Raw genomic sequence first — 27942 nt, forward strand, 5'->3', positions numbered from 1 at the left:
TGCTGCCTCCTCAGCAACATCAGCCATTTCCGAGGAAAGCTGGTGTCCATCACCAGCTCAAATAGCAATGGGAAATCCCTCTTGCCACAACTTCACACTCACACCAGAGTTGGCAGGACAGGCCGATGGACAGAGAAGCGTCTGCAAGAGTGTTAGAAAACAGACTTTAGATTTCCGTCAACCCAGGAAGAATGACTTGCTCATCCCTTCAAAGTGAACTCTGAGTAGAAGGAGGGGATCCCAAGCTGCATTCCTGACATCTATGCTGCAAAGTCATCCAATGGGACATGTTACGGTACCAGCCTGTTATGAACAGAAACAGGACTTTGAGGTTATGCTGTTGGATTAGAATTAAGCTCAAAGAGTTAGTCTTTTGATGTGTTTTTGTTTGCAAGTGTTTTCACTGCTTCCCAGACAATGTCTCCAGCAAGCTAGCTGCTTGCTTCATTTGTTCTGTTCTGTTCTGTTCTTTTTGATTCTGTTTTGTTTTGTTTTCTCAGCCAGGATTCTTAGAGAAATGAGATTAAAGAGATCATATTGTATGTCCACCCATCCCTCCCTCCCCTTCGCTTGTCCAGAGCTTTTACCTCGTCCACCAGCTTGAATGAACTCGGTCCTAGGCGCAGTTGTGTCCAAGCCATTCTGTTCCTAGACGTGTTGTGAGAACAGACAGCTAAGTAGTGGGGAGAGGACGTGCTGCTGTCTGCAGTGTGACCTCAGCGCTTACCAAACAGTAGGGAATACACAGAGAAGGGCCTTAGGAGAACTTCAAGCCCCAGATACCTTTTATGTGGAAACCATATTTCCCAAGATAACACTGGACACAACTGCAGAATCAAAATGGATTCATTTCTTGGTTCATTCAACTCCTAGGTTTTAGTTTTAAAACGTGTCTGTCTTGGCTTAAAGCACTCTTCCAATCTCTATTTCCAGTTCCTAGGATTTCCTGAAATAGGGAATCCCACTTTTTCCTTTTACAATCTCCCAGTCTCTTCTTTTTTACCTCTCCCCAAGAAACTTAGCACTGCTCTCTTCATACTTGACAACTAGATATGGAGCTGTATCAGCCAGAAGGAAGTTTCCTTCACACTTTCTGCTTCTTACGGTATCTGGGCTCTTACCTTTACACTTACTCGCCCTTCCTACATTAGCACAAAGAAAGTGTTTTGGAGATCTGATGTCTTGTTTTCCAGAAACTGCCCTGACTCACCTTTACGAGAGCTGTCCCACGCTGCGAGCACAAGTCTTGCAGTCTGGCCAGATATTTGCCTTCTAAGTCAATAACCAAATCTGTTCCAAAGTTAAGAACATGTAATGAATGGAAAGGAAATCCTTTTATTTTCATCGCAGTTCACTTTTTTTAGTTAAGTTAAGAACATGTAATTAATGGAAAGGAAATCCTTTTATCCTTTTATTTTGATCCAAATTCACTTTTATTTATTTATTTATTTATTTATTTATTTTCTAGACCAAGAATGAGTCGTGGAGAACCACCAAAACTCAGGTGAAAAATGAAATGACAAATGTTAAGGTCAGGCAGCTTGCCCACTGCCATTGCCACCCTGAAAGCAGATGGAGTGCATCTTCATACACCACAGCCTGAGACACTAGTCGACAGGCCAGCCCGTGTGAGGAAGTCCATTGCTGTCCTGAATTTTAACATGACAGGGGGACTCTTAAGCCTCTTGTTTATGCTTCAGTACTTGCGGTCTATGGGAGGACCACAGCACACTCTTCTCTGTCTCCCCTTATTTGTTGATCGTCTGTAGGAAGAAGAGAGCGTGCAGAGGCCCTCAGCCGTACATTGGGTCTGTTCTCACTCTGTGCAGCTCCATCATTGAGCAAAGTACCAACCTTGAGGCTTCTGTAAGGACTTGACACAAACTACAGAATACTACAAGGAAGCATTCACAACAAAACCCCATTTTTTTCCTCAGCCAAGCATCAAAACACTTACAGAAGGGCATGGTCCCTCTCTGTGCACCTCAAGGGGAGATGCACAAATCCTCACGTGGTTTCATCGCATCCAGCACCCTTCTCTGTGCCTCCCAGCTAAACGTGCACGGAGGCAGCTGTTGCCACAGTGCTGTGGTGACACAATTCCCTTCTGTTTCTGAAGTCATCACCGCAGGCGCCTCCCAGTGACGGCACAACACTCTCTGTTGCTAATGCGTCTGTCTCAGAAACAGCTAGGGAAGTACCACTATGCCCAAACTGACTTGAATTAGAGTAGTTCCCAAATTATTCTCTGCTCCCCTACGTCTGTGGAAGGAAGGTGTGTGATCAATCTTTTCCTTGCGAAAGGACTACAGAGCAAAAGAGCTTGATTCTGAGACGTTGCCCGTCCTTGTAGAGCAGTTCACCTTTGATTTCCATGTCAGAAAAAAGAAGGTGAAATCAACAATTCCCTTCCTCTGAGCTGGGAATAGGAAAGAAGCCCAATCCTCCAGGAAGCCTTCAAAAGGAAACTCTGCATTTCTTTGTTCAACACCTTGTTTAATTTCTTGAAAGAAATCTTTCCCAGGACTTTGCAACTGCGGTGGTTGGAAGCGGGTGGGCAGCCGAGTTCCAGCATGGCCGCTCTCTCACTCCCCCTCCTCAAAGGGAAAGGGGGAGAAAATACGATGCCAAGGGCTCCAGGGCTGAGATAAGGACAGGGCGATGGCTCAACAAGTATGGTGACGGGCAAAGCAGACTCAGCAGAGTGACCCTCAGGGTCCCTCCCTGCCCCTGCTCCCCGTGGGGTCCCTCCCACGGGATGCCGTCCTTCCCCAGCTGATCCTGCAGGGGCTGCCCACAGGCAGCAGCTCCTCAAGCACTGCTCCCACACGGCTCCGTCCCACGGGCTCCATCCATCCATCCCCCAGGAGCAAACTGCTCCAGCACGGGTCCCCCACGGCTGGGCGGCAGCTCCCCCCAGACCCCCTGCTCCTGCGGGGGCTCCTCTCCACGGGGGGGCTGCAGCTGCGGCCCGGGGCCTGCTCCTGCCCTGCGGGGGCTCTCCATGGGCCGCAGCCTCCTCCAGGCCACATCCACCTGCTCCACCGGGGGCTCCTCCACCCACGGGGGGGCTGCAGCGTGGAGATCTGCTCCATGGGCTGCAGGGGGACAGCCTGCTCCACCGGGGGCCTCTCCCTGCACAGCCCGCAGGGGAACTGCTGCTGCCTCCTGCCCTCCTGCTGCACTCACCTGGGGGGCTGCAGGGCTGCTTCTCCTCTCTTTCTCCCTGGGAAACAGCTTTTTTTTGTTATTTTTTTTTCTCCTTTCTTCAATATGCTCTCCCAGAGGAACAAGCGACATCGTTTCTTGGCTTGGCTCTGGCCAGCAGTGGAGCCGTTCTCTAACGGGGGGCAGCTTCTAGATTCTTCTCACGGAAGCCACCAAAGGGAGGACAGACCAAATGATTGCAAATTGATATCCACATGACAGCAAAATGGAGTCAAAGGATAAATTGTGCTATTCAGACTAAAAATGTGTAACATGCAGCTACATCTATCTGACCTTTGCACCTAAGTGCTGTTAACCATGCCAGGCATTTGTTGTTCACATGGTGAATAAGCGCTGTTTTGGATTGACAGAGATCATCTGTAGATTTGGTTCCAAAGGGGTTAAAATTCAGGCAAGGCAGTGAGAGCTTTGTGGGCTGCAGGAGAACCAAAATGCAGGAACTGTCAGGGCTCATCCTCACCTGGGACCAACTCTCATTTGGTCTTCTTTGGAGAGAAAGCCAAGCCAGCCAGATGGCTTCCACTACTTCTATGGGAGTGACATTGGGCTTGATCTTTAAAATGAAATGAAGCAGAAGGCTGTGGCTTCTCCAACCTTCAAGATATGCAGCACTTGGCTGGGAATGTTTCTTCCGTTCCTATGGATTTGAAGAGTCAGGGCTGAAAGAAGCAGCAGGAGCCTAGGGCCATATTCTGTCATCTCTCTGGAAACTCCTGAGGTGAATTACCTCCCTACTGGTGTCAACCTGCAGGCAGGCAGGCAAACGGGTGTGGTCTCCTCTCTGTGCAACTCCCTAATCCATGGTGTCTCTTTGCATGTGTGAAAATGCATGTGTATAGGGGGTGTGGTGGCAGAAGAGTGAAAGCCTCTTCTGATGGGTCCTCAAGCTGTGAGTCTGACCCTTCTGTGAGTGTGCTGAAAGCCATCCTGGGGCTAGAAGGGAGAGTGATCCAGCTGCACATCAGGAGACGGGGAAGAGACAGAGGCTCTGGCGTGCACTGCTGACTGCTTTGCCTCGGTGGGGTTGGAGTGAGGAAGCTGTACCCTCCTCTGTTAGCACAAAGGAGAGGAGTTATTCCATGCTATTTTTCCTCCTCTGTGGATGAATGGACAGACTGCACAGTTGGTTAAGGCCGTAGCTACTGAAGACAAGAACTCGATTGTCTGCTGCTCTTCAGGCAGAAGGCAGAAGGAATCAAGAGACAGGACTGGCTCTGTCTGCATACTGCAGGAGACGCACTTTTTTGCATCTTCTGTGCGTGAAAAAGTATGTTTTAATTGATAAGAATCCCAAGGGCCTAGAAATACTGCAGTTTTAGGATAAATCTGGTAAAAAATGAGTGTCCTGAGGATTTTGAGTACTCCATTTCCGTGGCCAGACCAACAGAAACTCCAGGGCAATAGTAAACACAACTTTCTCTCTCTTATCCTGAATTTCTCCACTTGTTATCTCCTGACCAGCAATTTACAGGAAAGTTACAGGAAAGTGAGGGAAAATATTTGAGCTATTTATACACCAGTGCAGGTGGTGCCATGTTAACTTGACTCTTTTGCAAGATCTTGTTTGCTAACAGCAAGTTATGGCCCCTAGGGATGTTTTACCTTGAGGGAGGGAATGGGGGCACACCAAAACAAGTAGAACAAGCAAAATACTGGGGGGTGGAGCTGACAAAACAAAAACCAACCAAACAAACAACAAAAAAACAACTACCACCAAGGACCACCCACTAGTGCCATGCTTTTCATACTGAAGTGAGTAAAGAGCAGAGCATCCTTGCAGTAACTTCATGCCTCAAAACCCTCCTTTGTCACTCTTCCTGCACTTGTGTAACAGGTGCTTGCAGGTCTGTTTCCTTTCTTATTTCAGGACTGGAAGATGGCTTCATGGACAAAACAGACTTGGCTTGGGGAAGAGTAATTGAATTTATTGCCAACTGATCACAAAGTAGGACAGTGAGAATTTAAAAACTTTAAAACCAACCAACCAACCAACCAACCAACCAAACAGAAAACCACCTCGCCACACTGCCTCCATCCCAGGCTAAACCTCAGTCTTGATTCTTCTATCTATTTCCCACGGAGCAGTGGGGGGTGGTTGGAGGATGTTGGGGAATGGAGGTTGCAGGCTCTGCTGCTCCTTCATTGTATTTGGCAATTTTATTGATGGTAGCGCTCCCCACCCCTCCCATCCCCTCTTTCCCCTTCCCTCCACTCCCCTGCCCTCCCCTATGCTCCCTGTTCTTTCTGAGCAACAGTATGACAGATTCGGGTGCGTGGACAGCACGTGGGGCTACGGGGAGAGGACATGTACACAAAGATTTGGCTCCAGATCCAAAATGTCATGTATTTGGCAATTTTATTTATGGTAGCACTCCCCTCCCCTCCCCTCCCCTCCCCTCCCATCCCCTCCCCTCCCCTCTTTTGCCTCCCCTCCCTTCCCCTCCCCTCCCATCTCCTCCCCTCCCCTACCATCCCCTCCTCTATGCTCCCTGTCCCTACGCTCTGCTACACTCCCCTCCCCTGTACTACCCTACACACTCCTACACTCCCCTCCCCTATCCTACCCTACACTCCCCTTCGCTACACTACCCTACATTACCCTATGCCCCCCTCCCCTACACTCTCCTACACTCCCCTCCGGTATCCTACCCTACACTCCCCTAAACTCCGATCCCCTACACTACCCTATACTCTCCTATGCTCCCCTCCCCTCTAACACGCTACACTACGCTATGCTACACTACCCTACCCTACCCTATCCTATCCTACCCAATCCTACCCTATCCTATCCTACCCAATCCTATCCTATCCTATCCTATCCTATCCTATCCTATCCTATCCTATCCTATCCTATCCTATCCTATCCTATCCTATCCTATCCTATCCTATCCTATCCTATCCTACCCTCCCCTTGCCCTCCCCTCCCTTCCCCTCCCCTCCCTTCCTTTTATTCCCTCCCCTTCCCTCCCCTCTTGTCTTCTTCTCTCCTCTCTTCTTTCTTTCGGGTAACTTCAAATCGCTTCAGGCGTTCTCATAGCTCCTATCCCTGGCTGATTCACGGCAACCCATCAGCAGCAACCAGAAGCGCTCCAGCTGCTGTGTCACTGGTCGAGCAACAGTCTCCAACTGGGAATCGCTGACTTCGTTGTGTGGCTCAGACAGGTGCCTTGCAGTTCCACCGTGGCCTGGACGTGTCCTCTTGCTGTGTCCCCACCTACAGCGCAGTTCTGCTTAGAAGCAGCAGCAGGCTTTGGAAGATGTCCCACTCCTTCCATTTTCAGTGCTTTAGCTTGGCTAGCCGGGTGGTGTCTGTCACTAGAAGACAACAACGAGATTTGGGTTAGAAACAGCTAACTGAGTAGTTCCTTTGCACAAGGGCAAGGAATATTTACCCCTTCCTACTGGAGGCTGCAGTGTCAGAGATAATGACAGGTCCTTCCGAGAGCTTTGAAATATCCCTTGGGGATGCTGAGTCCAGAGGACCAGAGCAAACCTGTCTAAAGTACACCCTGGAATCCCTCGGAATGACTTCCTAGCAGAAGCATGTGTCTGATACGGCTTCAGCTGGTTGCAGTGTTCTTCTGCACCTCATACCTAAATTCAGATGAGAGATCTCAATGAAGATGGAAAGGTTGAGAAATAGAGAAATCACTGATGTGCTTTGAGAACTTCTAAGGACTGAGTACTGCATCAATCCAATGTTGTAACATTAAGGATTGGTTAGAAAAGCAAACGTTAAAAACAAGGAAAGGGGAAGAACAAGTAAGCTTTCTTAAAGGATCTATTCTATTGAAGGTATCTTTAAAGAAGTAAATAAGTACTGAAATATATATGCAGAGAGAGAGAGAGAGAGAGAGAGAGAGAGAGAGAGATACAGAAACCTAAGAGTCTGCTGTGCAGGTTAGCTTCTTGCTCTCTTTTCTAAAAGTCACAGTGAATGCAGCATCTGTGTGCGTTACAAGCATTACCCTCAGTCCAGCACAGGTACACACGAGAGGTCAGCCTGCAGGTTGCGGAGGCAAAGCAACTGCTCTGGCTGGATGTGAAGAGCCAAGACAGAAGTTGCTGTCAGGGAAAAGATACGCAGAGGGGATGAAAAAGGCGGAGTGTGCTTCCGACCTTCACAACTTCTAAGCAAGCGGAGATGAGGGTGTGGAAGAAGCAAATAAGCTGTTGATCTAGAAGCAGCCTGAAGATTGTCCTTAAGCAGGGCCTTGCGTTCTTCATTTTTACAGCATTGCTTGCCTTCAAGTGCACATCGATGATTTGATGAACTTTCTACCACTACAGAAATGCACCGGATTCTTTCCCAAAACTTACGGGTGGCACTTGGCAATATTGGTCAGCATTCTCTATTTCCTTCTTCATCTCAATTCTCTTTTGGCCTGTGAAGCTTTCCAGATCAGAGGAGAAGATCCACGGTAATACGGAGCTTTGGATCCTGCAAAGGAAACGAAGAATCCTACTGACAACTCTTTTCAACCTCGCCTGCAAGCATCACAGAAAAGAATAGCGAAAGAACGCCGCTTTATCATGGGAAGCATAAATTGGTGCATAGGTGTCCTAGAGCTGAAGCGAGGTGAAGCAGGTTCCACACAAGGGGAAGGAGCACACCCAGAAGCATTTCCATAAAGCCGTGTTTTCAAACAAAGGGTTAAGATTTAGATTTTCTTACAAGTGAAGAATGAAGAAAGAAAAGAAAAAGAAAATTACCAGGACATCCAGTTTTCCTCTCGCTTGCTTTGCTTCTTTCCGAATCTGAGTCTGGAGTGACAGTCAGGGAGCAGCGTTGTGCAGAAATGCCAAAGCCTCCCCAGCTTGTTGTACCTTCATCAGCAAGGGCTTTGATACTGCTGCCTCCTCAGCAACATCAGCCATTTCCGAGGAAAGCTGGTGTCCATCACCAGCTCAAATAGCAATGGGAAATCCCTCTTGCCACAACTTCACACTCACACCAGAGTTGGCAGGACAGGCCGATGGACAGAGAAGCGTCTGCAAGAGTGTTAGAAAACAGACTTTAGATTTCCGTCAACCCAGGAAGAATGACTTGCTCATCCCTTCAAAGTGAACTCTGAGTAGAAGGAGGGGATCCCAAGCTGCATTCCTGACATCTATGCTGCAAAGTCATCCAATGGGACATGTTACGGTACCAGCCTGTTATGAACAGAAACAGGACTTTGAGGTTATGCTGTTGGATTAGAATTAAGCTCAAAGAGTTAGTCTTTTGATGTGTTTTTGTTTGCAAGTGTTTTCACTGCTTCCCAGACAATGTCTCCAGCAAGCTAGCTGCTTGCTTCATTTGTTCTGTTCTGTTCTGTTCTTTTTGATTCTGTTTTGTTTTGTTTTCTCAGCCAGGATTCTTAGAGAAATGAGATTAAAGAGATCATATTGTATGTCCACCCATCCCTCCCTCCCCTTCGCTTGTCCAGAGCTTTTACCTCGTCCACCAGCTTGAATGAACTCGGTCCTAGGCGCAGTTGTGTCCAAGCCATTCTGTTCCTAGACGTGTTGTGAGAACAGACAGCTAAGTAGTGGGGAGAGGACGTGCTGCTGTCTGCAGTGTGACCTCAGCGCTTACCAAACAGTAGGGAATACACAGAGAAGGGCCTTAGGAGAACTTCAAGCCCCAGATACCTTTTATGTGGAAACCATATTTCCCAAGATAACACTGGACACAACTGCAGAATCAAAATGGATTCATTTCTTGGTTCATTCAACTCCTAGGTTTTAGTTTTAAAACGTGTCTGTCTTGGCTTAAAGCACTCTTCCAATCTCTATTTCCAGTTCCTAGGATTTCCTGAAATAGGGAATCCCACTTTTTCCTTTTACAATCTCCCAGTCTCTTCTTTTTTACCTCTCCCCAAGAAACTTAGCACTGCTCTCTTCATACTTGACAACTAGATATGGAGCTGTATCAGCCAGAAGGAAGTTTCCTTCACACTTTCTGCTTCTTACGGTATCTGGGCTCTTACCTTTACACTTACTCGCCCTTCCTACATTAGCACAAAGAAAGTGTTTTGGAGATCTGATGTCTTGTTTTCCAGAAACTGCCCTGACTCACCTTTACGAGAGCTGTCCCACGCTGCGAGCACAAGTCTTGCAGTCTGGCCAGATATTTGCCTTCTAAGTCAATAACCAAATCTGTTCCAAAGTTAAGAACATGTAATGAATGGAAAGGAAATCCTTTTATTTTCATCGCAGTTCACTTTTTTTAGTTAAGTTAAGAACATGTAATTAATGGAAAGGAAATCCTTTTATCCTTTTATTTTGATCCAAATTCACTTTTATTTATTTATTTATTTATTTATTTATTTTCTAGACCAAGAATGAGTCGTGGAGAACCACCAAAACTCAGGTGAAAAATGAAATGACAAATGTTAAGGTCAGGCAGCTTGCCCACTGCCATTGCCACCCTGAAAGCAGATGGAGTGCATCTTCATACGCCACAGCCTGAGACACTAGTCGACAGGCCAGCCCGTGTGAGGAAGTCCATTGCTGTCCTGAATTTTAACATGACAGGGGGACTCTTAAGCCTCTTGTTTATGCTTTAGTACTTGCGGTCTATGGGAGGACCACAGCACACTCTTCTCTGTCTCCCCTTATTTGTTGATCGTCTGTAGGAAGAAGAGAGCGTGCAGAGGCCCTCAGCCGTACATTGGGTCTGTTCTCACTCTGTGCAGCTCCATCATTGAGCAAAGTACCAACCTTGAGGCTTCTGTAAGGACTTGACACAAACTACAGAATACTACAAGGAAGCATTCACAACAAAACCCCATTTTTTTCCTCAGCCAAGCATCAAAACACTTACAGAAGGGCATGGTCCCTCTCTGTGCACCTCAAGGGGAGATGCACAAATCCTCACGTGGTTTCATCGCATCCAGCACCCTTCTCTGTGCCTCCCAGCTAAACGTGCACGGAGGCAGCTGTTGCCACAGTGCTGTGGTGACACAATTCCCTTCTGTTTCTGAAGTCATCACCGCAGGCGCCTCCCAGTGACGGCACAACACTCTCTGTTGCTAATGCGTCTGTCTCAGAAACAGCTAGGGAAGTACCACTATGCCCAAACTGACTTGAATTAGAGTAGTTCCCAAATTATTCTCTGCTCCCCTACGTCTGTGGAAGGAAGGTGTGTGATCAATCTTTTCCTTGCGAAAGGACTACAGAGCAAAAGAGCTTGATTCTGAGACGTTGCCCGTCCTTGTAGAGCAGTTCACCTTTGATTTCCATGTCAGAAAAAAGAAGGTGAAATCAACAATTCCCTTCCTCTGAGCTGGGAATAGGAAAGAAGCCCAATCCTCCAGGAAGCCTTCAAAAGGAAACTCTGCATTTCTTTGTTAAACACCTTGTTTAATTTCTTGAAAGAAATCTTTCCCAGGACTTTGCAACTGCGGTGGTTGGAAGCGGGTGGGCAGCCGAGTTCCAGCATGGCCGCTCTCTCACTCCCCCTCCTCAAAGGGAAAGGGGGAGAAAATACGATGCCAAGGGCTCCAGGGCTGAGATAAGGACAGGGCGATGGCTCAACAAGTATGGTGACGGGCAAAGCAGACTCAGCAGAGTGACCCTCAGGGTCCCTCCCTGCCCCTGCTCCCCGTGGGGTCCCTCCCACGGGATGCCGTCCTTCCCCAGCTGATCCTGCAGGGGCTGCCCACAGGCAGCAGCTCCTCAAGCACTGCTCCCACACGGCTCCGTCCCACGGGCTCCATCCATCCATCCCCCAGGAGCAAACTGCTCCAGCACGGGTCCCCCACGGCTGGGCGGCAGCTCCCCCCAGACCCCCTGCTCCTGCGGGGGCTCCTCTCCACGGGGGGGCTGCAGCTGCGGCCCGGGGCCTGCTCCTGCCCTGCGGGGGCTCTCCATGGGCCGCAGCCTCCTCCAGGCCACATCCACCTGCTCCACCGGGGGCTCCTCCACCCACGGGGGGGCTGCAGCGTGGAGATCTGCTCCATGGGCTGCAGGGGGACAGCCTGCTCCACCGGGGGCCTCTCCCTGCACAGCCCGCAGGGGAACTGCTGCTGCCTCCTGCCCTCCTGCTGCACTCACCTGGGGGGCTGCAGGGCTGCTTCTCCTCTCTTTCTCCCTGGGAAACAGCTTTTTTTTGTTATTTTTTTTTCTCCTTTCTTCAATATGCTCTCCCAGAGGAACAAGCGACATCGTTTCTTGGCTTGGCTCTGGCCAGCAGTGGAGCCGTTCTCTAACGGGGGGCAGCTTCTAGATTCTTCTCACGGAAGCCACCAAAGGGAGGACAGACCAAATGATTGCAAATTGATATCCACATGACAGCAAAATGGAGTCAAAGGATAAATTGTGCTATTCAGACTAAAAATGTGTAACATGCAGCTACATCTATCTGACCTTTGCACCTAAGTGCTGTTAACCATGCCAGGCATTTGTTGTTCACATGGTGAATAAGCGCTGTTTTGGATTGACAGAGATCATCTGTAGATTTGGTTCCAAAGGGGTTAAAATTCAGGCAAGGCAGTGAGAGCTTTGTGGGCTGCAGGAGAACCAAAATGCAGGAACTGTCAGGGCTCATCCTCACCTGGGACCAACTCTCATTTGGTCTTCTTTGGAGAGAAAGCCAAGCCAGCCAGACGGCTTCCACTACTTCTATGGGAGTGACCTTGGGCTTGATCTTTAAAATGAAATGAAGCAGAAGGCTGTGGCTTCTCCAGCCTTCAAGATATGCAGCACTTGGCTGGGAATGTTTCTTGCGTTCCTATGGATTTGAAGAGTCAGGGCTGAAAGAAGCAGCAGGAGCCTAGGGCCATATTCTGTCATCTCTCTGGAAACTCCTGAGGTGAATTACCTCCCTACTGGTGTCAACCTGCAGGCAGGCAGGCAAACGGGTGTGGTCTCCTCTCTGTGCAACTCCCTAATCCATGGTGTCTCTTTGCATGTGTGAAAATGCATGTGTATAGGGGGTGTGGTGGCAGAAGAGTGAAAGCCTCTTCTGATGGGTCCTCAAGCTGTGAGTCTGACCCTTCTGTGACTGTGCTGAAAGCCATCCTGGGGCTAGAAGGGAGAGTGATCCAGCTGCACATCAGGAGACGGGGAAGAGACAGAGGCTCTGGCGTGCACTGCTGACTGCTTTGCCTCGGTGGGGTTGGAGTGAGGAAGCTGTACCCTCCTCTGTTAGCACAAAGGAGAGGAGTTATTCCATGCTATTTTTCCTCCTCTGTGGATGAATGGACAGACTGCACAGTTGGTTAAGGCCGTAGCTACTGAAGACAAGAACTCGATTGTCTGCTGCTCTTCAGGCAGAAGGCAGAAGGAATCAAGAGACAGGACTGGCTCTGTCTGCATACTGCAGGAGACGCACTTTTTTGCATCTTCTGTGCGTGAAAAAGTATGTTTTAATTGATAAGAATCCCAAGGGCCTAGAAATACTGCAGTTTTAGGATAAATCTGGTAAAAAATGAGTGTCCTGAGGATTTTGAGTACTCCATTTCCGTGGCCAGACCAACAGAAACTCCAGGGCAATAGTAAACACAACTTTCTCTCTCTTATCCTGAATTTCTCCACTTGTTATCTCCTGACCAGCAATTTACAGGAAAGTTACAGGAAAGTGAGGGAAAATATTTGAGCTATTTATACACCAGTGCAGGTGGTGCCATGTTAACTTGACTCTTTTGCAAGATCTTGTTTGCTAACAGCAAGTTATGGCCCCTAGGGATGTTTTACCTTGAGGGAGGGAATGGGGGCACACCAAAACAAGTAGAACAAGCAAAATACTGGGGGGTGGAGCTGACAAAACAAAAACCAACCAAACAAACAACAAAAAAACAACTACCACCAAGGACCACCCACTAGTGCCATGCTTTTCATACTGAAGTGAGTAAAGAGCAGAGCATCCTTGCAGTAACTTCATGCCTCAAAACCCTCCTTTGTCACTCTTCCTGCACTTGTGTAACAGGTGCTTGCAGGTCTGTTTCCTTTCTTATTTCAGGACTGGAAGATGGCTTCATGGACAAAACAGACTTGGCTTGGGGAAGAGTAATTGAATTTATTGCCAACTGATCACAAAGTAGGACAGTGAGAATTTAAAAACTTTAAAACCAACCAACCAACCAACCAACCAACCAAACAGAAAACCACCTCGCCACACTGCCTCCATCCCAGGCTAAACCTCAGTCTTGATTCTTCTATCTATTTCCCACGGAGCAGTGGGGGGTGGTTGGAGGATGTTGGGGAATGGAGGTTGCAGGCTCTGCTGCTCCTTCATTGTATTTGGCAATTTTATTGATGGTAGCGCTCCCCACCCCTCCCATCCCCTCTTTCCCCTTCCCTCCACTCCCCTGCCCTCCCCTATGCTCCCTGTTCTTTCTGAGCAACAGTATGACAGATTCGGGTGCGTGGACAGCACGTGGGGCTACGGGGAGAGGACATGTACACAAAGATTTGGCTCCAGATCCAAAATGTCATGTATTTGGCAATTTTATTTATGGTAGCACTCCCCTCCCCTCCCCTCCCCTCCCCTCCCATCCCCTCCCCTCCCCTCTTTTGCCTCCCCTCCCTTCCCCTCCCCTCCCATCTCCTCCCCTCCCCTACCATCCCCTCCTCTATGCTCCCTGTCCCTACGCTCTGCTACACTCCCCTCCCCTGTACTACCCTACACACTCCTACACTCCCCTCCCCTATCCTACCCTACACTCCCCTTCGCTACACTACCCTACATTACCCTATGCCCCCCTCCCCTACACTCTCCTACACTCCCCTCCGGTATCCTACCCTACACTCCCCTAAACTCCGATCCCCTACACTACCCTATACTCTCCTATGCTCCCCTCCCCTCTAACACGCTACACTACGCTATGCTACACTACCCTACCCTACCCTATCCTATCCTACCCAATCCTACCCTATCCTATCCTACCCAATCCTATCCTATCCTATCCTATCCTATCCTATCCTATCCTATCCTATCCTATCCTATCCTATCCTATCCTATCCTATCCTATCCTACCCTCCCCTTGCCCTCCCCTCCCTTCCCCTCCCCTCCCTTCCTTTTATTCCCTCCCCTTCCCTCCCCTCTTGTCTTCTTCTCTCCTCTCTTCTTTCTTTCGGGTAACTTCAAATCGCTTCAGGCGTTCTCATAGCTCCTATCCCTGGCTGATTCACGGCAACCCATCAGCAGCAACCAGAAGCGCTCCAGCTGCTGTGTCACTGGTCGAGCAACAGTCTCCAACTGGGAATCGCTGACTTCGTTGTGTGGCTCAGACAGGTGCCTTGCAGTTCCACCGTGGCCTGGACGTGTCCTCTTGCTGTGTCCCCACCTACAGCGCAGTTCTGCTTAGAAGCAGCAGCAGGCTTTGGAAGATGTCCCACTCCTTCCATTTTCAGTGCTTTAGCTTGGCTAGCCGGGTGGTGTCTGTCACTAGAAGACAACAACGAGATTTGGGTTAGAAACAGCTAACTGAGTAGTTCCTTTGCACAAGGGCAAGGAATATTTACCCCTTCCTACTGGAGGCTGCAGTGTCAGAGATAATGACAGGTCCTTCCGAGAGCTTTGAAATATCCCTTGGGGATGCTGAGTCCAGAGGACCAGAGCAAACCTGTCTAAAGTACACCCTGGAATCCCTCGGAATGACTTCCTAGCAGAAGCATGTGTCTGATACGGCTTCAGCTGGTTGCAGTGTTCTTCTGCACCTCATACCTAAATTCAGATGAGAGATCTCAATGAAGATGGAAAGGTTGAGAAATAGAGAAATCACTGATGTGCTTTGAGAACTTCTAAGGACTGAGTACTGCATCAATCCAATGTTGTAACATTAAGGATTGGTTAGAAAAGCAAACGTTAAAAACAAGGAAAGGGGAAGAACAAGTAAGCTTTCTTAAAGGATCTATTCTATTGAAGGTATCTTTAAAGAAGTAAATAAGTACTGAAATATATATGCAGAGAGAGAGAGAGAGAGAGAGAGAGAGAGAGAGAGATACAGAAACCTAAGAGTCTGCTGTGCAGGTTAGCTTCTTGCTCTCTTTTCTAAAAGTCACAGTGAATGCAGCATCTGTGTGCGTTACAAGCATTACCCTCAGTCCAGCACAGGTACACACGAGAGGTCAGCCTGCAGGTTGCGGAGGCAAAGCAACTGCTCTGGCTGGATGTGAAGAGCCAAGACAGAAGTTGCTGTCAGGGAAAAGATACGCAGAGGGGATGAAAAAGGCGGAGTGTGCTTCCGACCTTCACAACTTCTAAGCAAGCGGAGATGAGGGTGTGGAAGAAGCAAATAAGCTGTTGATCTAGAAGCAGCCTGAAGATTGTCCTTAAGCAGGGCCTTGCGTTCTTCATTTTTACAGCATTGCTTGCCTTCAAGTGCACGTCGATGATTTGATGAACTTTCTACCACTACAGAAATGCACCGGATTCTTTCCCAAAACTTACGGGTGGCACTTGGCAATATTGGTCAGCATTCTCTATTTCCTTCTTCATCTCAATTCTCTTTTGGCCTGTGAAGCTTTCCAGATCAGAGGAGAAGATCCACGGTAATACGGAGCTTTGGATCCTGCAAAGGAAACGAAGAATCCTACTGACAACTCTTTTCAACCTCGCCTGCAAGCATCACAGAAAAGAATAGCGAAAGAACGCCGCTTTATCATGGGAAGCATAAATTGGTGCATAGGTGTCCTAGAGCTGAAGCGAGGTGAAGCAGGTTCCACACAAGGGGAAGGAGCACACCCAGAAGCATTTCCATAAAGCCGTGTTTTCAAACAAAGGGTTAAGATTTAGATTTTCTTACAAGTGAAGAATGAAGAAAGAAAAGAAAAAGAAAATTACCAGGACATCCAGTTTTCCTCTCGCTTGCTTTGCTTCTTTCCGAATCTGAGTCTGGAGTGACAGTCAGGGAGCAGCGTTGTGCAGAAATGCCAAAGCCTCCCCAGCTTGTTGTACCTTCATCAGCAAGGGCTTTGATACTGCTGCCTCCTCAGCAACATCAGCCATTTCCGAGGAAAGCTGGTGTCCATCACCAGCTCAAATAGCAATGGGAAATCCCTCTTGCCACAACTTCACACTCACACCAGAGTTGGCAGGACAGGCCGATGGACAGAGAAGCGTCTGCAAGAGTGTTAGAAAACAGACTTTAGATTTCCGTCAACCCAGGAAGAATGACTTGCTCATCCCTTCAAAGTGAACTCTGAGTAGAAGGAGGGGATCCCAAGCTGCATTCCTGACATCTATGCTGCAAAGTCATCCAATGGGACATGTTACGGTACCAGCCTGTTATGAACAGAAACAGGACTTTGAGGTTATGCTGTTGGATTAGAATTAAGCTCAAAGAGTTAGTCTTTTGATGTGTTTTTGTTTGCAAGTGTTTTCACTGCTTCCCAGACAATGTCTCCAGCAAGCTAGCTGCTTGCTTCATTTGTTCTGTTCTGTTCTGTTCTTTTTGATTCTGTTTTGTTTTGTTTTCTCAGCCAGGATTCTTAGAGAAATGAGATTAAAGAGATCATATTGTATGTCCACCCATCCCTCCCTCCCCTTCGCTTGTCCAGAGCTTTTACCTCGTCCACCAGCTTGAATGAACTCGGTCCTAGGCGCAGTTGTGTCCAAGCCATTCTGTTCCTAGACGTGTTGTGAGAACAGACAGCTAAGTAGTGGGGAGAGGACGTGCTGCTGTCTGCAGTGTGACCTCAGCGCTTACCAAACAGTAGGGAATACACAGAGAAGGGCCTTAGGAGAACTTCAAGCCCCAGATACCTTTTATGTGGAAACCATATTTCCCAAGATAACACTGGACACAACTGCAGAATCAAAATGGATTCATTTCTTGGTTCATTCAACTCCTAGGTTTTAGTTTTAAAACGTGTCTGTCTTGGCTTAAAGCACTCTTCCAATCTCTATTTCCAGTTCCTAGGATTTCCTGAAATAGGGAATCCCACTTTTTCCTTTTACAATCTCCCAGTCTCTTCTTTTTTACCTCTCCCCAAGAAACTTAGCACTGCTCTCTTCATACTTGACAACTAGATATGGAGCTGTATCAGCCAGAAGGAAGTTTCCTTCACACTTTCTGCTTCTTACGGTATCTGGGCTCTTACCTTTACACTTACTCGCCCTTCCTACATTAGCACAAAGAAAGTGTTTTGGAGATCTGATGTCTTGTTTTCCAGAAACTGCCCTGACTCACCTTTACGAGAGCTGTCCCACGCTGCGAGCACAAGTCTTGCAGTCTGGCCAGATATTTGCCTTCTAAGTCAATAACCAAATCTGTTCCAAAGTTAAGAACATGTAATGAATGGAAAGGAAATCCTTTTATTTTCATCGCAGTTCACTTTTTTTAGTTAAGTTAAGAACATGTAATTAATGGAAAGGAAATCCTTTTATCCTTTTATTTTGATCCAAATTCACTTTTATTTATTTATTTATTTATTTATTTATTTTCTAGACCAAGAATGAGTCGTGGAGAACCACCAAAACTCAGGTGAAAAATGAAATGACAAATGTTAAGGTCAGGCAGCTTGCCCACTGCCATTGCCACCCTGAAAGCAGATGGAGTGCATCTTCATACGCCACAGCCTGAGACACTAGTCGACAGGCCAGCCCGTGTGAGGAAGTCCATTGCTGTCCTGAATTTTAACATGACAGGGGGACTCTTAAGCCTCTTGTTTATGCTTTAGTACTTGCGGTCTATGGGAGGACCACAGCACACTCTTCTCTGTCTCCCCTTATTTGTTGATCGTCTGTAGGAAGAAGAGAGCGTGCAGAGGCCCTCAGCCGTACATTGGGTCTGTTCTCACTCTGTGCAGCTCCATCATTGAGCAAAGTACCAACCTTGAGGCTTCTGTAAGGACTTGACACAAACTACAGAATACTACAAGGAAGCATTCACAACAAAACCCCATTTTTTTCCTCAGCCAAGCATCAAAACACTTACAGAAGGGCATGGTCCCTCTCTGTGCACCTCAAGGGGAGATGCACAAATCCTCACGTGGTTTCATCGCATCCAGCACCCTTCTCTGTGCCTCCCAGCTAAACGTGCACGGAGGCAGCTGTTGCCACAGTGCTGTGGTGACACAATTCCCTTCTGTTTCTGAAGTCATCACCGCAGGCGCCTCCCAGTGACGGCACAACACTCTCTGTTGCTAATGCGTCTGTCTCAGAAACAGCTAGGGAAGTACCACTATGCCCAAACTGACTTGAATTAGAGTAGTTCCCAAATTATTCTCTGCTCCCCTACGTCTGTGGAAGGAAGGTGTGTGATCAATCTTTTCCTTGCGAAAGGACTACAGAGCAAAAGAGCTTGATTCTGAGACGTTGCCCGTCCTTGTAGAGCAGTTCACCTTTGATTTCCATGTCAGAAAAAAGAAGGTGAAATCAACAATTCCCTTCCTCTGAGCTGGGAATAGGAAAGAAGCCCAATCCTCCAGGAAGCCTTCAAAAGGAAACTCTGCATTTCTTTGTTAAACACCTTGTTTAATTTCTTGAAAGAAATCTTTCCCAGGACTTTGCAACTGCGGTGGTTGGAAGCGGGTGGGCAGCCGAGTTCCAGCATGGCCGCTCTCTCACTCCCCCTCCTCAAAGGGAAAGGGGGAGAAAATACGATGCCAAGGGCTCCAGGGCTGAGATAAGGACAGGGCGATGGCTCAACAAGTATGGTGACGGGCAAAGCAGACTCAGCAGAGTGACCCTCAGGGTCCCTCCCTGCCCCTGCTCCCCGTGGGGTCCCTCCCACGGGATGCCGTCCTTCCCCAGCTGATCCTGCAGGGGCTGCCCACAGGCAGCAGCTCCTCAAGCACTGCTCCCACACGGCTCCGTCCCACGGGCTCCATCCATCCATCCCCCAGGAGCAAACTGCTCCAGCACGGGTCCCCCACGGCTGGGCGGCAGCTCCCCCCAGACCCCCTGCTCCTGCGGGGGCTCCTCTCCACGGGGGGGCTGCAGCTGCGGCCCGGGGCCTGCTCCTGCCCTGCGGGGGCTCTCCATGGGCCGCAGCCTCCTCCAGGCCACATCCACCTGCTCCACCGGGGGCTCCTCCACCCACGGGGGGGCTGCAGCGTGGAGATCTGCTCCATGGGCTGCAGGGGGACAGCCTGCTCCACCGGGGGCCTCTCCCTGCACAGCCCGCAGGGGAACTGCTGCTGCCTCCTGCCCTCCTGCTGCACTCACCTGGGGGGCTGCAGGGCTGCTTCTCCTCTCTTTCTCCCTGGGAAACAGCTTTTTTTTGTTATTTTTTTTTCTCCTTTCTTCAATATGCTCTCCCAGAGGAACAAGCGACATCGTTTCTTGGCTTGGCTCTGGCCAGCAGTGGAGCCGTTCTCTAACGGGGGGCAGCTTCTAGATTCTTCTCACGGAAGCCACCAAAGGGAGGACAGACCAAATGATTGCAAATTGATATCCACATGACAGCAAAATGGAGTCAAAGGATAAATTGTGCTATTCAGACTAAAAATGTGTAACATGCAGCTACATCTATCTGACCTTTGCACCTAAGTGCTGTTAACCATGCCAGGCATTTGTTGTTCACATGGTGAATAAGCGCTGTTTTGGATTGACAGAGATCATCTGTAGATTTGGTTCCAAAGGGGTTAAAATTCAGGCAAGGCAGTGAGAGCTTTGTGGGCTGCAGGAGAACCAAAATGCAGGAACTGTCAGGGCTCATCCTCACCTGGGACCAACTCTCATTTGGTCTTCTTTGGAGAGAAAGCCAAGCCAGCCAGACGGCTTCCACTACTTCTATGGGAGTGACCTTGGGCTTGATCTTTAAAATGAAATGAAGCAGAAGGCTGTGGCTTCTCCAGCCTTCAAGATATGCAGCACTTGGCTGGGAATGTTTCTTGCGTTCCTATGGATTTGAAGAGTCAGGGCTGAAAGAAGCAGCAGGAGCCTAGGGCCATATTCTGTCATCTCTCTGGAAACTCCTGAGGTGAATTACCTCCCTACTGGTGTCAACCTGCAGGCAGGCAGGCAAACGGGTGTGGTCTCCTCTCTGTGCAACTCCCTAATCCATGGTGTCTCTTTGCATGTGTGAAAATGCATGTGTATAGGGGGTGTGGTGGCAGAAGAGTGAAAGCCTCTTCTGATGGGTCCTCAAGCTGTGAGTCTGACCCTTCTGTGACTGTGCTGAAAGCCATCCTGGGGCTAGAAGGGAGAGTGATCCAGCTGCACATCAGGAGACGGGGAAGAGACAGAGGCTCTGGCGTGCACTGCTGACTGCTTTGCCTCGGTGGGGTTGGAGTGAGGAAGCTGTACCCTCCTCTGTTAGCACAAAGGAGAGGAGTTATTCCATGCTATTTTTCCTCCTCTGTGGATGAATGGACAGACTGCACAGTTGGTTAAGGCCGTAGCTACTGAAGACAAGAACTCGATTGTCTGCTGCTCTTCAGGCAGAAGGCAGAAGGAATCAAGAGACAGGACTGGCTCTGTCTGCATACTGCAGGAGACGCACTTTTTTGCATCTTCTGTGCGTGAAAAAGTATGTTTTAATTGATAAGAATCCCAAGGGCCTAGAAATACTGCAGTTTTAGGATAAATCTGGTAAAAAATGAGTGTCCTGAGGATTTTGAGTACTCCATTTCCGTGGCCAGACCAACAGAAACTCCAGGGCAATAGTAAACACAACTTTCTCTCTCTTATCCTGAATTTCTCCACTTGTTATCTCCTGACCAGCAATTTACAGGAAAGTTACAGGAAAGTGAGGGAAAATATTTGAGCTATTTATACACCAGTGCAGGTGGTGCCATGTTAACTTGACTCTTTTGCAAGATCTTGTTTGCTAACAGCAAGTTATGGCCCCTAGGGATGTTTTACCTTGAGGGAGGGAATGGGGGCACACCAAAACAAGTAGAACAAGCAAAATACTGGGGGGTGGAGCTGACAAAACAAAAACCAACCAAACAAACAACAAAAAAACAACTACCACCAAGGACCACCCACTAGTGCCATGCTTTTCATACTGAAGTGAGTAAAGAGCAGAGCATCCTTGCAGTAACTTCATGCCTCAAAACCCTCCTTTGTCACTCTTCCTGCACTTGTGTAACAGGTGCTTGCAGGTCTGTTTCCTTTCTTATTTCAGGACTGGAAGATGGCTTCATGGACAAAACAGACTTGGCTTGGGGAAGAGTAATTGAATTTATTGCCAACTGATCACAAAGTAGGACAGTGAGAATTTAAAAACTTTAAAACCAACCAACCAACCAACCAACCAACCAAACAGAAAACCACCTCGCCACACTGCCTCCATCCCAGGCTAAACCTCAGTCTTGATTCTTCTATCTATTTCCCACGGAGCAGTGGGGGGTGGTTGGAGGATGTTGGGGAATGGAGGTTGCAGGCTCTGCTGCTCCTTCATTGTATTTGGCAATTTTATTGATGGTAGCGCTCCCCACCCCTCCCATCCCCTCTTTCCCCTTCCCTCCACTCCCCTGCCCTCCCCTATGCTCCCTGTTCTTTCTGAGCAACAGTATGACAGATTCGGGTGCGTGGACAGCACGTGGGGCTACGGGGAGAGGACATGTACACAAAGATTTGGCTCCAGATCCAAAATGTCATGTATTTGGCAATTTTATTTATGGTAGCACTCCCCTCCCCTCCCCTCCCCTCCCCTCCCATCCCCTCCCCTCCCCTCTTTTGCCTCCCCTCCCTTCCCCTCCCCTCCCATCTCCTCCCCTCCCCTACCATCCCCTCCTCTATGCTCCCTGTCCCTACGCTCTGCTACACTCCCCTCCCCTGTACTACCCTACACACTCCTACACTCCCCTCCCCTATCCTACCCTACACTCCCCTTCGCTACACTACCCTACATTACCCTATGCCCCCCTCCCCTACACTCTCCTACACTCCCCTCCGGTATCCTACCCTACACTCCCCTAAACTCCGATCCCCTACACTACCCTATACTCTCCTATGCTCCCCTCCCCTCTAACACGCTACACTACGCTATGCTACACTACCCTACCCTACCCTATCCTATCCTACCCAATCCTACCCTATCCTATCCTACCCAATCCTATCCTATCCTATCCTATCCTATCCTATCCTATCCTATCCTATCCTATCCTATCCTATCCTATCCTATCCTATCCTATCCTATCCTACCCTCCCCTTGCCCTCCCCTCCCTTCCCCTCCCCTCCCTTCCTTTTATTCCCTCCCCTTCCCTCCCCTCTTGTCTTCTTCTCTCCTCTCTTCTTTCTTTCGGGTAACTTCAAATCGCTTCAGGCGTTCTCATAGCTCCTATCCCTGGCTGATTCACGGCAACCCATCAGCAGCAACCAGAAGCGCTCCAGCTGCTGTGTCACTGGTCGAGCAACAGTCTCCAACTGGGAATCGCTGACTTCGTTGTGTGGCTCAGACAGGTGCCTTGCAGTTCCACCGTGGCCTGGACGTGTCCTCTTGCTGTGTCCCCACCTACAGCGCAGTTCTGCTTAGAAGCAGCAGCAGGCTTTGGAAGATGTCCCACTCCTTCCATTTTCAGTGCTTTAGCTTGGCTAGCCGGGTGGTGTCTGTCACTAGAAGACAACAACGAGATTTGGGTTAGAAACAGCTAACTGAGTAGTTCCTTTGCACAAGGGCAAGGAATATTTACCCCTTCCTACTGGAGGCTGCAGTGTCAGAGATAATGACAGGTCCTTCCGAGAGCTTTGAAATATCCCTTGGGGATGCTGAGTCCAGAGGACCAGAGCAAACCTGTCTAAAGTACACCCTGGAATCCCTCGGAATGACTTCCTAGCAGAAGCATGTGTCTGATACGGCTTCAGCTGGTTGCAGTGTTCTTCTGCACCTCATACCTAAATTCAGATGAGAGATCTCAATGAAGATGGAAAGGTTGAGAAATAGAGAAATCACTGATGTGCTTTGAGAACTTCTAAGGACTGAGTACTGCATCAATCCAATGTTGTAACATTAAGGATTGGTTAGAAAAGCAAACGTTAAAAACAAGGAAAGGGGAAGAACAAGTAAGCTTTCTTAAAGGATCTATTCTATTGAAGGTATCTTTAAAGAAGTAAATAAGTACTGAAATATATATGCAGAGAGAGAGAGAGAGAGAGAGAGAGAGAGAGAGAGATACAGAAACCTAAGAGTCTGCTGTGCAGGTTAGCTTCTTGCTCTCTTTTCTAAAAGTCACAGTGAATGCAGCATCTGTGTGCGTTACAAGCATTACCCTCAGTCCAGCACAGGTACACACGAGAGGTCAGCCTGCAGGTTGCGGAGGCAAAGCAACTGCTCTGGCTGGATGTGAAGAGCCAAGACAGAAGTTGCTGTCAGGGAAAAGATACGCAGAGGGGATGAAAAAGGCGGAGTGTGCTTCCGACCTTCACAACTTCTAAGCAAGCGGAGATGAGGGTGTGGAAGAAGCAAATAAGCTGTTGATCTAGAAGCAGCCTGAAGATTGTCCTTAAGCAGGGCCTTGCGTTCTTCATTTTTACAGCATTGCTTGCCTTCAAGTGCACGTCGATGATTTGATGAACTTTCTACCACTACAGAAATGCACCGGATTCTTTCCCAAAACTTACGGGTGGCACTTGGCAATATTGGTCAGCATTCTCTATTTCCTTCTTCATCTCAATTCTCTTTTGGCCTGTGAAGCTTTCCAGATCAGAGGAGAAGATCCACGGTAATACGGAGCTTTGGATCCTGCAAAGGAAACGAAGAATCCTACTGACAACTCTTTTCAACCTCGCCTGCAAGCATCACAGAAAAGAATAGCGAAAGAACGCCGCTTTATCATGGGAAGCATAAATTGGTGCATAGGTGTCCTAGAGCTGAAGCGAGGTGAAGCAGGTTCCACACAAGGGGAAGGAGCACACCCAGAAGCATTTCCATAAAGCCGTGTTTTCAAACAAAGGGTTAAGATTTAGATTTTCTTACAAGTGAAGAATGAAGAAAGAAAAGAAAAAGAAAATTACCAGGACATCCAGTTTTCCTCTCGCTTGCTTTGCTTCTTTCCGAATCTGAGTCTGGAGTGACAGTCAGGGAGCAGCGTTGTGCAGAAATGCCAAAGCCTCCCCAGCTTGTTGTACCTTCATCAGCAAGGGCTTTGATACTGCTGCCTCCTCAGCAACATCAGCCATTTCCGAGGAAAGCTGGTGTCCATCACCAGCTCAAATAGCAATGGGAAATCCCTCTTGCCACAACTTCACACTCACACCAGAGTTGGCAGGACAGGCCGATGGACAGAGAAGCGTCTGCAAGAGTGTTAGAAAACAGACTTTAGATTTCCGTCAACCCAGGAAGAATGACTTGCTCATCCCTTCAAAGTGAACTCTGAGTAGAAGGAGGGGATCCCAAGCTGCATTCCTGACATCTATGCTGCAAAGTCATCCAACGGGACATGTTACTGTACCAGCCTGTTATGAACAGAAACAGGACTTTGAGGTTATGCTGTTGGATTAGAATTAAGCTCAAAGAGTTAGTCTTTTGACGTGTTTTTGTTTGCAAGTGTTTTCACTGCTTCCCAGACAATGTCTCCAGCAAGCTAGCTGCTTGCTTCATTTGTTCTGTTCTGTTCTGTTCTTTTTGATTCTGTTTTGTTTTGTTTTCTCAGCCAGGATTCTTAGAGAAATGAGATTAAAGAGATCATATTGTATGTCCACCCATCCCTCCCTCCCCTTCGCTTGTCCAGAGCTTTTACCTCGTCCACCAGCTTGAATGAACTCGGTCCTAGGCGCAGTTGTGTCCAAGCCATTCTGTTCCTAGACGTGTTGTGAGAACAGACAGCTAAGTAGTGGGGAGAGGACGTGCTGCTGTCTGCAGTGTGACCTCAGCGCTTACCAAACAGTAGGGAATACACAGAGAAGGGCCTTAGGAGAACTTCAAGCCCCAGATACCTTTTATGTGGAAACCATATTTCCCAAGATAACACTGGACACAACTGCATAATCAAAATGGATTCATTTCTTGGTTCATTCAACTCCTAGGTTTTAGTTTTAAAACGTGTCTGTCTTGGCTTAAAGCACTCTTCCAATCTCTATTTCCAGTTCCTAGGATTTCCTGAAATAGGGAATCCCACTTTTTCCTTTTACAATCTCCCAGTCTCTTCTTTTTTACCTCTCCCCAAGAAACTTAGCACTGCTCTCTTCATACTTGACAACTAGATATGGAGCTGTATCAGCCAGAAGGAAGTTTCCTTCACACTTTCTGCTTCTTACGGTATCTGGGCTCTTACCTTTACACTTACTCGCCCTTCCTACATTAGCACAAAGAAAGTGTTTTGGAGATCTGATGTCTTGTTTTCCAGAAACTGCCCTGACTCACCTTTACGAGAGCTGTCCCACGCTGCGAGCACAAGTCTTGCAGTCTGGCCAGATATTTGCCTTCTAAGTCAATAACCAAATCTGTTCCAAAGTTAAGAACATGTAATGAATGGAAAGGAAATCCTTTTATTTTCATCGCAGTTCACTTTTTTTAGTTAAGTTAAGAACATGTAATTAATGGAAAGGAAATCCTTTTATCCTTTTATTTTGATCCAAATTCACTTTTATTTATTTATTTATTTATTTATTTATTTTCTAGACCAAGAATGAGTCGTGGAGAACCACCAAAACTCAGGTGAAAAATGAAATGACAAATGTTAAGGTCAGGCAGCTTGCCCACTGCCATTGCTACCCTGAAAGCAGATGGAGTGCATCTTCATATGCCACAGCCTGAGACACTAGTCGACAGGCCAGCCCGTGTGAGGAAGTCCATTGCTGTCCTGAATTTTAACATGACAGGGGGACTCTTAAGCCTCTTGTTTATGCTTTAGTACTTGCGGTCTATGGGAGGACCACAGCACACTCTTCTCTGTCTCCCCTTATTTGTTGATCGTCTGTAGGAAGAAGAGAGCGTGCAGAGGCCCTCAGCCGTACATTGGGTCTGTTCTCACTCTGTGCAGCTCCATCATTGAGCAAAGTACCAACCTTGAGGCTTCTGTAAGGACTTGACACAAACTACAGAATACTACAAGGAAGCATTCACAACAAAACCCCATTTTTTTCCTCAGCCAAGCATCAAAACACTTACAGAAGGGCATGGTCCCTCTCTGTGCACCTCAAGGGGAGATGCACAAATCCTCACGTGGTTTCATCGCATCCAGCACCCTTCTCTGTGCCTCCCAGCTAAACGTGCACGGAGGCAGCTGTTGCCACAGTGCTGTGGTGACACAATTCCCTTCTGTTTCTGAAGTCATCACCGCAGGCGCCTCCCAGTGACGGCACAACACTCTCTGTTGCTAATGCGTCTGTCTCAGAAACAGCTAGGGAAGTACCACTATGCCCAAACTGACTTGAATTAGAGTAGTTCCCAAATTATTCTCTGCTCCCCTACGTCTGTGGAAGGAAGGTGTGTGATCAATCTTTTCCTTGCGAAAGGACTACAGAGCAAAAGAGCTTGATTCTGAGACGTTGCCCGTCCTTGTAGAGCAGTTCACCTTTGATTTCCATGTCAGAAAAAAGAAGGTGAAATCAACAATTCCCTTCCTCTGAGCTGGGAATAGGAAAGAAGCCCAATCCTCCAGGAAGCCTTCAAAAGGAAACTCTGCATTTCTTTGTTAAACACCTTGTTTAATTTCTTGAAAGAAATCTTTCCCAGGACTTTGCAACTGCGGTGGTTGGAAGCGGGTGGGCAGCCGAGTTCCAGCATGGCCGCTCTCTCACTCCCCCTCCTCAAAGGGAAAGGGGGAGAAAATACGATGCCAAGGGCTCCAGGGCTGAGATAAGGACAGGGCGATGGCTCAACAAGTATGGTGACGGGCAAAGCAGACTCAGCAGAGTGACCCTCAGGGTCCCTCCCTGCCCCTGCTCCCCGTGGGGTCCCTCCCACGGGATGCCGTCCTTCCCCAGCTGATCCTGCAGGGGCTGCCCACAGGCAGCAGCTCCTCAAGCACTGCTCCCACACGGCTCCGTCCCACGGGCTCCATCCATCCATCCCCCAGGAGCAAACTGCTCCAGCACGGGTCCCCCACGGCTGGGCGGCAGCTCCCCCCAGACCCCCTGCTCCTGCGGGGGCTCCTCTCCACGGGGGGGCTGCAGCTGCGGCCCGGGGCCTGCTCCTGCCCTGCGGGGGCTCTCCATGGGCCGCAGCCTCCTCCAGGCCACATCCACCTGCTCCACCGGGGGCTCCTCCACCCACGGGGGGGCTGCAGCGTGGAGATCTGCTCCATGGGCTGCAGGGGGACAGCCTGCTCCACCGGGGGCCTCTCCCTGCACAGCCCGCAGGGGAACTGCTGCTGCCTCCTGCCCTCCTGCTGCACTCACCTGGGGGGCTGCAGGGCTGCTTCTCCTCTCTTTCTCCCTGGGAAACAGCTTTTTGTTGTTACTTTTGTCCTCCTTTCTTCAATATGCTCTCCCAGAGGAACAAGCGACATCGTTTCTTGGCTTGGCTCTGGCCAGCAGTGGAGCCGTTCTCTAACGGGGGGCAGCTTCTAGCTTCTTCTCACGGAAGCCACCAAAGGGAGGACAGACCAAATGATTGCAAATTGATATCCACATGACAGCAAAATGGAGTCAAAGGATAAATTGTGCTATTCAGACTAAAAATGTGTAACATGCAGCTACATCTATCTGACCTTTGCACCTAAGTGCTGTTAACCATGCCAGGCATTTGTTGTTCACATGGTGAATAAGCGCTGTTTTGGATTGACAGAGATCATCTGTAGATTTGGTTCCAAAGGGGTTAAAATTCAGGCAAGGCAGTGAGAGCTTTGTGGGCTGCAGGAGAACCAAAATGCAGGAACTGTCAGGGCTCATCCTCACCTGGGACCAACTCTCATTTGGTCTTCTTTGGAGAGAAAGCCAAGCCAGCCAGA

The 27942-nt window shown here is 48.6% G+C and overlaps 7 long non-coding RNA genes across 10 annotated transcripts; all 7 read right to left on the reverse strand.

Moving 5' to 3' along the window:
- Position 1: 1 nt before the first annotated feature.
- Positions 2–3880, reverse strand: LOC140001927 (uncharacterized). 2 transcript variants are annotated; one of them, XR_011807733.1, is made up of 3 exons: positions 3190–3880; positions 1211–1290; positions 2–141 (listed from the first exon to the last, which is right to left on the reverse strand). It is a non-coding gene; the product is annotated as an uncharacterized lncRNA (long non-coding RNA). The 2 variants fall into 2 exon arrangements; XR_011807734.1 differs by lacking the exon at positions 3190–3880 and adding an exon at positions 1958–2225.
- Positions 3881–6200: 2320 nt separating this feature from the next.
- Positions 6201–8079, reverse strand: LOC113841080 (uncharacterized). Its single transcript, XR_005262403.2, has 4 exons — positions 7942–8079; positions 7549–7669; positions 6621–6822; positions 6201–6543 (listed from the first exon to the last, which is right to left on the reverse strand). It is a non-coding gene; the product is annotated as an uncharacterized lncRNA (long non-coding RNA).
- A 1-nt stretch (position 8080) lies between these two features.
- LOC140001928 (uncharacterized) lies at positions 8081–11775 on the reverse strand. Of its 2 annotated transcripts, none has more exons than XR_011807735.1 (3): positions 11269–11775; positions 9290–9369; positions 8081–8220 (listed from the first exon to the last, which is right to left on the reverse strand). It is a non-coding gene; the product is annotated as an uncharacterized lncRNA (long non-coding RNA). The 2 variants fall into 2 exon arrangements; XR_011807736.1 differs by lacking the exon at positions 11269–11775 and adding an exon at positions 10037–10909.
- Positions 11776–14259: 2484 nt separating this feature from the next.
- LOC119715221 (uncharacterized) lies at positions 14260–16138 on the reverse strand. The gene is made up of 4 exons (XR_005262399.2): positions 16001–16138; positions 15608–15728; positions 14680–14881; positions 14260–14602 (listed from the first exon to the last, which is right to left on the reverse strand). It is a non-coding gene; the product is annotated as an uncharacterized lncRNA (long non-coding RNA).
- Position 16139: 1 nt separating this feature from the next.
- LOC140001929 (uncharacterized) lies at positions 16140–19834 on the reverse strand. Of its 2 annotated transcripts, none has more exons than XR_011807737.1 (3): positions 19328–19834; positions 17349–17428; positions 16140–16279 (listed from the first exon to the last, which is right to left on the reverse strand). It is a non-coding gene; the product is annotated as an uncharacterized lncRNA (long non-coding RNA). The 2 variants fall into 2 exon arrangements; XR_011807738.1 differs by lacking the exon at positions 19328–19834 and adding an exon at positions 18096–18968.
- Positions 19835–22323: 2489 nt separating this feature from the next.
- LOC119715202 (uncharacterized) lies at positions 22324–24202 on the reverse strand. Its single transcript, XR_005262389.2, has 4 exons — positions 24065–24202; positions 23672–23792; positions 22744–22945; positions 22324–22666 (listed from the first exon to the last, which is right to left on the reverse strand). It is a non-coding gene; the product is annotated as an uncharacterized lncRNA (long non-coding RNA).
- Position 24203: 1 nt separating this feature from the next.
- Positions 24204–27927, reverse strand: LOC140001930 (uncharacterized). Its single transcript, XR_011807739.1, has 3 exons — positions 27392–27927; positions 25413–25492; positions 24204–24343 (listed from the first exon to the last, which is right to left on the reverse strand). It is a non-coding gene; the product is annotated as an uncharacterized lncRNA (long non-coding RNA).
- Between the last annotated feature and the right edge of the window lie 15 nt (positions 27928–27942).

The sequence above is a fragment of the Anas platyrhynchos genome, chromosome 2, assembly GCF_047663525.1.
Source record: "Anas platyrhynchos isolate ZD024472 breed Pekin duck chromosome 2, IASCAAS_PekinDuck_T2T, whole genome shotgun sequence".
NCBI classification, from domain to species: Eukaryota; Metazoa; Chordata; class Aves; order Anseriformes; family Anatidae; genus Anas; species Anas platyrhynchos.